The sequence below is a fragment of the Dermacentor andersoni genome, chromosome 8 (genome assembly GCF_023375885.2).
Source record: "Dermacentor andersoni chromosome 8, qqDerAnde1_hic_scaffold, whole genome shotgun sequence".
NCBI classification, from domain to species: Eukaryota; Metazoa; Arthropoda; class Arachnida; order Ixodida; family Ixodidae; genus Dermacentor; species Dermacentor andersoni.
Window position 1 is genome coordinate 142947879 of NC_092821.1, and position 10363 is coordinate 142958241.

Below are 10363 nucleotides of genomic sequence, written 5' to 3' on the forward strand. Positions count from 1 at the left end.
TAATTACCCAATATTCGCGGCAGGAAACATCATTTGCTTCAGAGCATCACAGTAATTATTTCGAGTCTCGTATGCAGCGACCCGTTCAAGTTTCGGTTTCAGAGAGCAACGATATGGACCTTGAAAGAATGTAAACAAAACTCGGCACGTGAACGCGCAAAACTGACGTAAGCAAGCCAGCGCGCTCGCTGGCGCGCGAGCTTTGTGTTGCAAGTTCGTCTGCGACGTCCTCGCCATCATCCTTGTTCTCACTCTCGTCCTCTAGCGGCGACTATTTCCTGCAGACGGGAGTTGCCGTATAAGACGTTGTCAATCACACTTAAAGCGAAAGCTTTCCTGGCCGCTAACTTGCGATTTCGCCGTGGCGGTGCTCCGAGGAGGCACATGACGTTACAACGCGCGCCTCGCCGCGGATATTTCTCTCTCTCTCTTGCTCTCTAGTCACTAATGCGCATGCACCACTAGTAGTACCGAGCCACAGGTTTCCGCTGCTGCGCAGCGCCATGCCTTTCTGGCCCGCCATTTGGTATGATGTCTTCCGCGTTCCACGTCGTTGGGCTCACCTCCGCTCGCTTCGCCAGGTGCGTAGCATGCCTGATAACATGTCGGAGTATTGGAAAGGGGAGCTCGCGTGCGCCGCAACCACAATTGAGGGGGCAGTATGGACGGCGACAATTCTGATAAGCACGAGGAGGCCCAGAATCGACATCGGAACGAGATGAAGAGGAAACGTATCGCCCAGGAAACAGAAGAACCGCGCAACATAGCTAGGCAACCAGAGTAAGCTGGACTTGCAATCAAGATTACCAAGGCTAACCATGCTATGCCTTAGCGTTCGCTACGTATATCCTGGCATAGCCGAGCTAAGCCACTGCCAATTTGTTATTAGATACACTTCAAAGCAGCGACTCGGAAGGTACGGTGAGTTACGGCAATATCCGTACGCACCACTAGAAGTATTATGAAGCATTGGTCGTCGCACTCTTTTGGAATGAAGCGTATTCCGGAGCAGAACACAAGGCGTGGTGAAAGTCGGCACAGCGTCAGGCTTGGGGTACGTAGTGTTCGTGGAAGGTCATAGGACTGGTCTAAGATCCGCGGAACCAGGAACGCTCGAAATGGAACGAACAAATCTGATTGCTCTTCAGCGGGGGCCCATTCTAAGCGTCCAGAGGCACCCACGAACTCGGACCACTTCTACCGCTTATCGACGCCGACAGTAGCGAACTAGTAATCCAGAGACGCTGGCGATCGCTATCCTTCGGATCCGAGGCCGACGGTCCTGGCGATCCGTCCGCAACTCGTAATAAACACCTATATTCATCAACACAATCAACGTCTGCATATTTATGTTGCTCATAATTGACACTACAATTGATTTTCCCGACGCCGTTGCTATAGCGCTGAGAAAACAAGTTAGCCAGGCGAGACTCTTCGCAGACACAATTGCGGCGGCGGCTGCGCTGTTCGCTTGCAAGTCAAAATCACGCCGACGGTTCACTATTTCACGCAGGCTTTTATAAAATGGGCACTTTCGACTTCGCCTTACTAAACGAGTCATTTCGTGTCAGAAACAAGTCTTAGCTGATATTTGTGGTGCCGTCAGCGGCAAGGAAATAAAAGAACACTGGGGCGATCGGAACGGAGAGAAACGTGCTCACCGGGCCCGCCCCGATGGCAGCGCAAACACGTGACGTAGTGTATTCTCGGTTGTTTTCAATTCTGCTTTGATGACGATGTCGCGAGGTGCTGCGTTTCGCGGTTGGCTGCCTGCACGTACAAACGCGAAATTCGCCGTTGACATTTTGCACACGATGTGTGTGTGGCCAAAAAAATCGATCTCACAGATTAGCTCTACTTCTAAATTTTGTGTCAGCCTCCTTTAACCAAAATATTTAGGAGTGCTACAGACGGATAAGTTATAATCGCTTTTTTCTTTTACGATGAGTTTTACAATGTTTGCAATGAGTGTCCGAATTTCTCAAAGCAAAAACCCAGCTTTCAGGGGCTGGGTGAGAGGTCCTCGAGCGTGATGCACGTACGATTCTTTTTTGCACTGCCCTATAAGCTATCGAACCGGCAGATGCTTTCTATCGTAGTCCTTTCCATTTACAAGAAGGCAAATTGAACTCTGTGTGGCCTTCAGATCTGGCATCGCAGATGAGAATCGTGACGCCTAGGCATTCCCACACCCGCAAAAAAAGAAAAAGAAATACAGCGAACAAGTATTGTTATATTTGGTTGCTCACTCGTTCACATTTTTAAGCCAATAGCCTCTTGCAACCAACAAAAGAAGTCGCCAGTGATGCTTGCGTAACAGATTAGTGTATTCGATATCTTACGGTTGCAGTCGATGGCGCTTTACAGTAGAATGTTTATCACACGTTGCTGAAATTCTTATTCGCAATTTTCGAGATGCCGTGATTCTGGCGCTGCGTTACCGCTTATGAAGCGGTGCTCATTTACATTTCCTAACATTTTCGCTCACACTGTCCGATACCAGTACAGCTCTTGCAACTTTTGACCCTTTGCGAACTCATCAACGATTCTTTGAGTTTAAACCCCATAACGGCTCATTCTTTTACGTGCAGGAAACGACCAGACGGAATGCCTCCGCCGTCTTGGCCGCAGCTCAGTTCGTGTTCGGCGAGGAAGATGGCCTCGAAGGCGCTAGTTCTATCGAGCTGATGCACGACCATCCTCGTCTGCTCGAAATGGTGTGCGAAGGCGCTGACGTCACCAAGGCCGACGCCAAGGACCTGATCAGCAGCGCCCTGGTTCGTGTTGGCCTCTTGAGCCTCGACGAGTTTATGAGAATGACCGGCGTCGTCCAGGAGACGGCGATGTGCCTCGCAGATCCTGCTGCGAGGCGTCAGCTCTCCGACTTGAACCTCGACTGCTGGCGACACATCCGCCGCTTCCTGAAGATATCGGACGTTCTGCAGCCTCAAGCCGATCTTTGTGAAAACTGTACGAGGGGTTTCTTATCATCCTTTTATTTTGCTTGTGGGATTTGAGAGGTCAGCTCGTCTATTGCATTAGGAGGAATGTGAATATGAATACCCGTCAGCAAAAAAAAAAAAAAAATGTTGGATTACAAAAAAGGGTCATTCGGCTGCAACATGAACAACGGGAAGATTTGTTATAAAGTCCCTTAGGTATAGGGGGGGGGGGGGGGGATTACCATGAATCGTCAGCTTCCCAACGGCTAGCTATTTATGAACCTGCCATTAATTTTTCTAAATACCATATTATTATTTCCCAAGATACTGCAGGCCACGGGCTGCCCAAGTTAGATTGCAAAACTGTTAAGTCTACATAGTCCGCAATAACAAACGGAACAAGTTACAAAGTCTGTACTGCGCTACAATTATTGCGAATCCAGCAAACGTGGGAAGGTTTATGCATCGTAAAGCATGTGTACTAGCTTGGGTTGCCTTTCAATCAGACCTGGGAGGACAAAGCAAACAGTACTTTTTTCTTTTTATTGTTTCATTACTTTTCAATTATATTAATTAAGCCGCTGTTTTAGATTGCCACTGAACTACATAGCTTGAATAATGTTGCTTTTTAAGCCTATTTGCACGTGGATGAAAGAGAAAGACTTTAACAAAAGACGAAGGTGCGAGGCAAGTTACGCAAGACTTGCTGCTTCATTGGGATGATTCAGACGGTATGAGCGGAAACAAAAAAAAAAAAGAAATAAACGAGAAAACTGAGCAAACTAACTTGACGCTTAAGATTTGTGTAGCCTTTGCAAATAGTGTTGTGTTTGTGAGCAGAGACCTCGCATGTCAATTTGTAGTTTTGATCTTTAATGTTAAACGAAGATCATCGACCTAAACAATATAACGCATATTGACAAGTCCTGCGGCGCCCCGAACATGTTACTATGATTTATTTTTCACAATTAAGGTTTCGATTCCCGGGAGATATGTATAACGTGATGTCATGGAGAAGAAGGCGGTCCCATGGGTTGAGAATATCGTGACGTTTTGAAAACATTGCGACGTGCGTTTTAAACATAGCGCTCGCAAGGGTTTATGCATAAATGCCTAAATAAATAAATGAATGACTAATGAATGCATATCTACGTAGAAATTAACTGGGTAGTGAGTTCCCGTAAAGCAGAAAAATAAGGAAATGCTGGCGATATAGCCGACCTTTCTGTTGAAGCAATAAAGCACACAAATCCAGTTTGCCTAAATATTGCTCGTGCACATGTCTTGGTAATGATCCTTCCATACATTTTCTGAATATTTTCTTGCAGGCTGGCAGTCACCGTCAGCAGAGCAGAGCTTTCAAGCATTGGCATAGAAGACAGGCCAGGTGCCTGTGGCGTCGACGTACGGCTGAATCAAGAATTGAATAAAAGATTCAGTCAATGATTCAATCAATAATTCATGTCTGTTTCCGCAATGGAGGGCAAAGAAGCTTTTTGGAATGCAAATAATGCGTTCGCGTATGTACTAGACAACAAACTGGATGTATTATTACGCCGACATCTTTAGTATATTTTATGATATGGAGAAAGTCTATTGTGATACTTTAGCGACGATAAAGCATTCTCTTATAGCTAGTACTTGGAAGTGGTAAACTTTAACTAAACCTTGGGGCTTTCCCAGGCGCGTACCCAGGAGTTTTTTTCGGGGAGGGGACGGGGGGCATGCCAAGGTAACAATGCTATGCAAACGAGGGGGGGGGGGGGGGTTGAGGTTCTTTAACTAGTAGAAATGTGAATATGCATGCCCACCATTAGCAATAAACACGGTTAGACCCGCAAAAGAGAAATTAAATAGGGTGTACCTGACAGGCACGCCTGTCCCCCTGTACACTTCTCCTTTACTTGGCAAACAAGGAACCACATCAAATGTACTCGCGCATGAGAGCAGCGCAGGGAGAACACTGCCAAGAAGTAAACAAGCGAAAATGTACAATAATGATTTCTAGTAGTGTTGTTTGAACTAGCTGTGGAAGAATTATATATATATATATATATATATATATATATATATATATATATATATATATATATATATATATATATATATATATATATATATGTACAATAATGATTTCTAGTAGTGCTGTTTGAACTAGCTCTGGAAGAATTATATATATATATATATATAATCACGAAAAGGCGAGCATTGTGAAGACGACGACGACAATTAGAAGCTAGCGCGGGCTGTTACATCATTAAATTGGTCTTTCTCTCTTCGACTACCCGACTTTACGCCAATATTTCAAGCAGAGTTATTGGCAATCATCCTAGCTCTACGCAAACTTCCCACATCTATTTCTTCAGCCGTAATCTTAAGAGGAAGCTTTAGCTCGGGCCCAACTCTGACGCGGCCTATTCAAATACATGTAAAAACGCAAAAACGTTTTTCTGAGATAACCCCTGAACCGATTTTAATGAAATTTGCTGCATTTGAGAGAGAAAGTTAAATTCTAGTGAATGTTGGAAGCGGAATTTCGATTTAGGGCTTGAATTTTCTTAAAACGATTTTCAAATATTTGACCGTTTGAAAAGAATAGAAGCACGAAGTTTATAAATTCATATCACTGCATCAAGAACTGATATCGCGGTTCTGTAAAGAGCATCCATTAGATCATTCAAAGCGGACATATTCAATGTGTCATTTTACATCTTACGTCAACTTGTTGCGTTGGTTACAAGAGTTTTGCAAAAGTGTTATTTCCCTATTAATAAATTTTTGTTATATTCATGTGTAACGTATCAATTTTGTCCGCTATAGATGTACTATTCGATACAATTCACAGAATTGTATTACCATTTTTCATTGTTGAGTTACAGAGTTGTAAACTTGATAGTTTCGTTTTTTGAAAATTTTCAATTTTCGCCAATTTTTAATAAAAAATTTACGACCTAACTCGAAAATTCGAAACCAACAGTCACTAGATTTTAAGTTTTTGTTTTAAATGCAACAAACCTCGTCAAACTTGGTGCAGTGGTTGCCGAGAAAAGCGATTTCTCCTTTTACATGTATTTGGATAGGAGCACCCGAGCTAAAGCTTCCTCTTAACCGACTCCATGTCTGTTTGCTCCGCTTTATCTGTGCCCAATCCAAGTATCATTCTCCGAGAATTTCATTCACTGGTTCCCCTACATCTACGCCTCATCCACCTGGTATGGGTGCCAGGGCACGTGGGGCTCACTTTAAACGAGTCAGCAGACGCACTAGCAGCGGCATCTCTTAAAGGCCCGGTACTGAGGATCTTAAAACCTTCGGCATGCGTCACTTCTGCAAGATTTAAAAAATTTTCCATTCAAGAAGAACATGCCAAATCATGTGTATTAGATAACGCCGATTTTCAGCACCTTAGATTTCCTTGGCACAGCGTATGGTGTGCAACAAGAAAATTTGAAGTTTCATTTACGCGTCTGCGTTGCCGAATACCACGGCTTAATTTCTATTCCCATAGGTCTGGTTTGGCACCTTCTCCAAAGTGTTTTTACTGCAATGAACCCGAAACTATGGATCATTCTTTTATTGAGTGTCGTAGGTTCAAAGTGCATAGAAAACGACTTCTAGAAGGTCCCTTCCGCCAACTTGGATTAGCCATCACGCTACCTATCATTCTGTCTTTGGGGGCGTCGGCACTAGGACACTGTAATAGGAACGTATGTGATGCCATATATAATTTTATAATGGAAACAAGGAGACTTCCATGCTAATTTTACTGTTTTATTTTCCAAAACAAGAAACCGAAAAAAATATTAACTTCTAATTTTAAGAAACTATAGCATGAAAATTATTATTAACGATTAGAATTAATTTAATATCACATATTCAGTAAAAAAAGAATCCTATTTAGGCATTTATTCTTTTTGAACCCACTGCCGCCCGATTCATGGCCAATCCCCCGTAGTGGGTTGTGCTATATCTACAGGCTCCAAACCAAACCAAACCATGCCTCTTGGCCAAGCGCAGCGTATTTTCCTGTAAATATACTTGTACATAGCTTTTCGTCTGCGTCTTCCTGCGTAACATATCTGGTGGAGGTGGACGTTCCCTGTACCTCGTCACGGAGCTTCGCAATGGACGGTACGTCGAGCCTTCCTTCATGGCTCCCGGCGACGACAACCGCACTCCCCCGGCTCCGACTCCTGCTGCCACTTCGACGACCTACGTCACTCTCCCCGCCCCCCGTGATCCTGGCGTATTCTCGGGCAAAGATGGGGAAGACGTCGATGACTAGATCAGCCTGTATGAACACATCAGCCGCAATAACCGGTGGGACCGTACTATTATGCTCGCCAACGTAGTCTTTTACCTCGGTGGCACACCTAGAGTTTGGTATTGCACGCACGAAGATGAGCTCACCAGTTGGGATTCACTTAAGACACAGCTTCGAGACCTGTTCGGCAACCCCTACGGTCACCAACTTGCCGCGCAGAAGGCGCTTTCCGGCCGTGCGCAGACGTCAACAGAGCCCTATGTCACGTACATTCAGGATGTCTTGGCTCTGTGCCGCAAAGTTGATACCCACATCACTGAGTCAGACAAGGTTGCCCACATCCTCAAAGGCATTGCCGATGACGCCTTCAACTTGCTCGTTTGCAACAACGTAGCGACGATGGATGCTGTTATAAAAGAGTGCCGCCGCCTGGAACTCGCTAAAAGCCGACGTATTGACCAGCAGTTTGCCCGTCTGCCCAACACCCAAGCGACATCTTCCTGTGCCGACACTCCTCGTCCCAACAACACTGCCGATGTTACCAGAATCGTCCGGCATGAGATCCAGGCCGCCTATCCGGCTGCCTTCGACTCCAGTCCCACCAACACATCTGCAGTCACGGTGTCACTGATCCTGGCAGTTGTCCGCCAAGAGTTCGAAAATATGGGTCTCCACACCATCTGCTCGGCCAATCGTCCTGATACCCGCCCGGCTTCTTCGATTCCGCCCCGTCCCGCATCTTCTTACCCACCACGTTTCTGCAACCCATCTGAATGGCGCACTGCTGACGACAGGTCCATTTGTTTCCACTGTCATCGAATCGGGCACATTTCTCGGCACTGTCGCAGTCGCTGGAGTTCCCCGACCCGGTCTACTTATACTGCCTACTCTCGCCCCCCAGGTGGCCCTTCTCGTCCCTATGCCGCACGCTCCGATAACGCCGCCGCTGATTCTCCTGCACCGAACCGCTCCTATTCTCGTTCGCCTTCGCCCCTACAACGACAATCTCGCTCTCCCCAGCCCCGTCGCTCCTATTCGCCGACTCCCTTCGGACGCCGCTCCCATCCGGAAAACTAGGCGATGCAGTGCCTCGAGGTGACGCTGCATTGCTCCCTACGCCACCAAATCCTCTCCTGACGTTGGCCACTCATCTGAACCTTCTTGACGTACAAGTCGACGGTGTTTCTGTGTCTGCACTCATAGACACTGGGGCGCATTTGTCCGTAATGAGCGCTGACTTTCGTAACCGGCTCAAGAAAATTATCACGCCCGCCACGACGCCTGTTGTCCGTGTCGCCGATGGCGCAACAGCCCCCGTAATTGGTATGTGTACCGCCCGCGTCTCCTTCGCCGCTCGCTCAACAATCGTGCTATTCACAGTCATCGCCCACTGCCCCCACGACATTATCCTCGGCTTAGACTTCCTCTCCGCACATTCTGCCCTCATCGATTGTTACGCCAGCACTCTCCGCCTTGACCTGCCTGTTCTGGATCCTGCTGAACCACACCCCAGTCGCCTCAGTTCCGTCGACTTCGTTCGCTTGCCACCTTCGGCACTGACCTACGTTGACCTAGCGTCTTCCCCACCAGTTCCAGACGGTCACTACATCACGGCTCCTATGCAAGACGTCCTCCTTACACACGGGATCACAATACCTCATACAGTTTTATCTATTACGGCGAATTGCGTCTGCCTGCCAGTGGTCAACTTTGGCTTGACGACACAAGTGCTGCCACGCGGGATGTCTCTGGCCCAGCTTTGCTCATTCGCGGATCACTCAGTAGCATCCATTGCAGTAGACGACACTTCATCCGATGTTCCTCTACCATCGCAGTCGGCAAATTGTACGATCGCTGACTTACAGAAAATGATTGCGCCCGACTTGTCGTCCGAGCACGCTCGTGAACTCTACCGCATTCTGTTTTCCTACTACAATATTTTTTAACTTTAACGATCGTCCTTTGGCCCAAACTACAGCTGTCAAACATCGCATTAATACCGGCGATGCCCCTCCTATTCATCGCCGCCCGTATCGAGTGTCACCAGCTGAGCGTCAAATTATTCACGCAGAAGTTCGCAAAATGCTTGCCAAGAACATTATTGAACCATCATATAGTCCATGGGCGTCACCTGTTGTACTGGTCAAAAAGAAGGATGGCTCATGGCGCTTTTGCGTGGACTATCGGCACCTTAACAGGGTTACCAAAAAGGACGTGTATCCCCTACCTCGGATTGATGACACCCTTGACTGCCTCCACGGTGCTCGCTATTTCTCTTCTATTGACCTTCGCTCCGGCTACTGGCAGATTGCCGTGGACGACCTCGACCGCGAGAAGACTGCTTTTGTAACACCCGACCGTCTTTATCAATTCAAAGTGATGCCGTTCGGTCTGTGTAACGCCCCTGACACTTTTGAACGCATGATGGACTCCCTTCTTCAAGGTTTCAAATGGTCCACGTGCCTGTGCTACTTGGATGACGTTATCATATTCTCTCCAACGTTCGCTACGCACCTCGAGCGCCTCTCAGCAGTCCTGGATGTTTTTCGTCGAGCCGGTCTGCAACTCAACGCATCGAAGTGTCAATTCGACCGTCGCCAGATTACCGTCCTTGGACATCTCGTTGACGCGAACGGAGTGCAACCGGACCTTGGCAAGATCCATGCTGTTGCGCACTTCCCTGTTCCGAAGTGTGTCAAGGATGTGCGCAGCTTCATCGGCCTTTGTTCGTACTTCCGCCGTTTCGTGAGAAATTTCGCCGCCATAGCACGACCACTAACCGAGCTTTTGAAAAAAGACGCCCCTTTCCAGTGGGGTGATAACGAGGCCTCTGCATTCTCACATCTAATCGACATTCTCACAACGCCTCCCGTTCTGGCCCATTTCGATCCTACTGCGCCTACCGAAGTCCATACTTAATCCAGCGGTCATGGAATTGGCGCAGTAGTGGCACAACGCCAGCGTGGCCACGACCGTGTTATCGCTTACGCCAGCAGGCTCCTCTCACCCGCGGAGCGCAACTATTCCATCACTGAGCGTGAGTGTCTGGCCCTAGTTTGGGCGGTTGTGAAATTCCGCCCATACTTATATGGCCGATCCTTTTCCGTTGTCACAGACCATCACGCGCTTTGCTGGTTATGCTCACTGAAAGATCCTA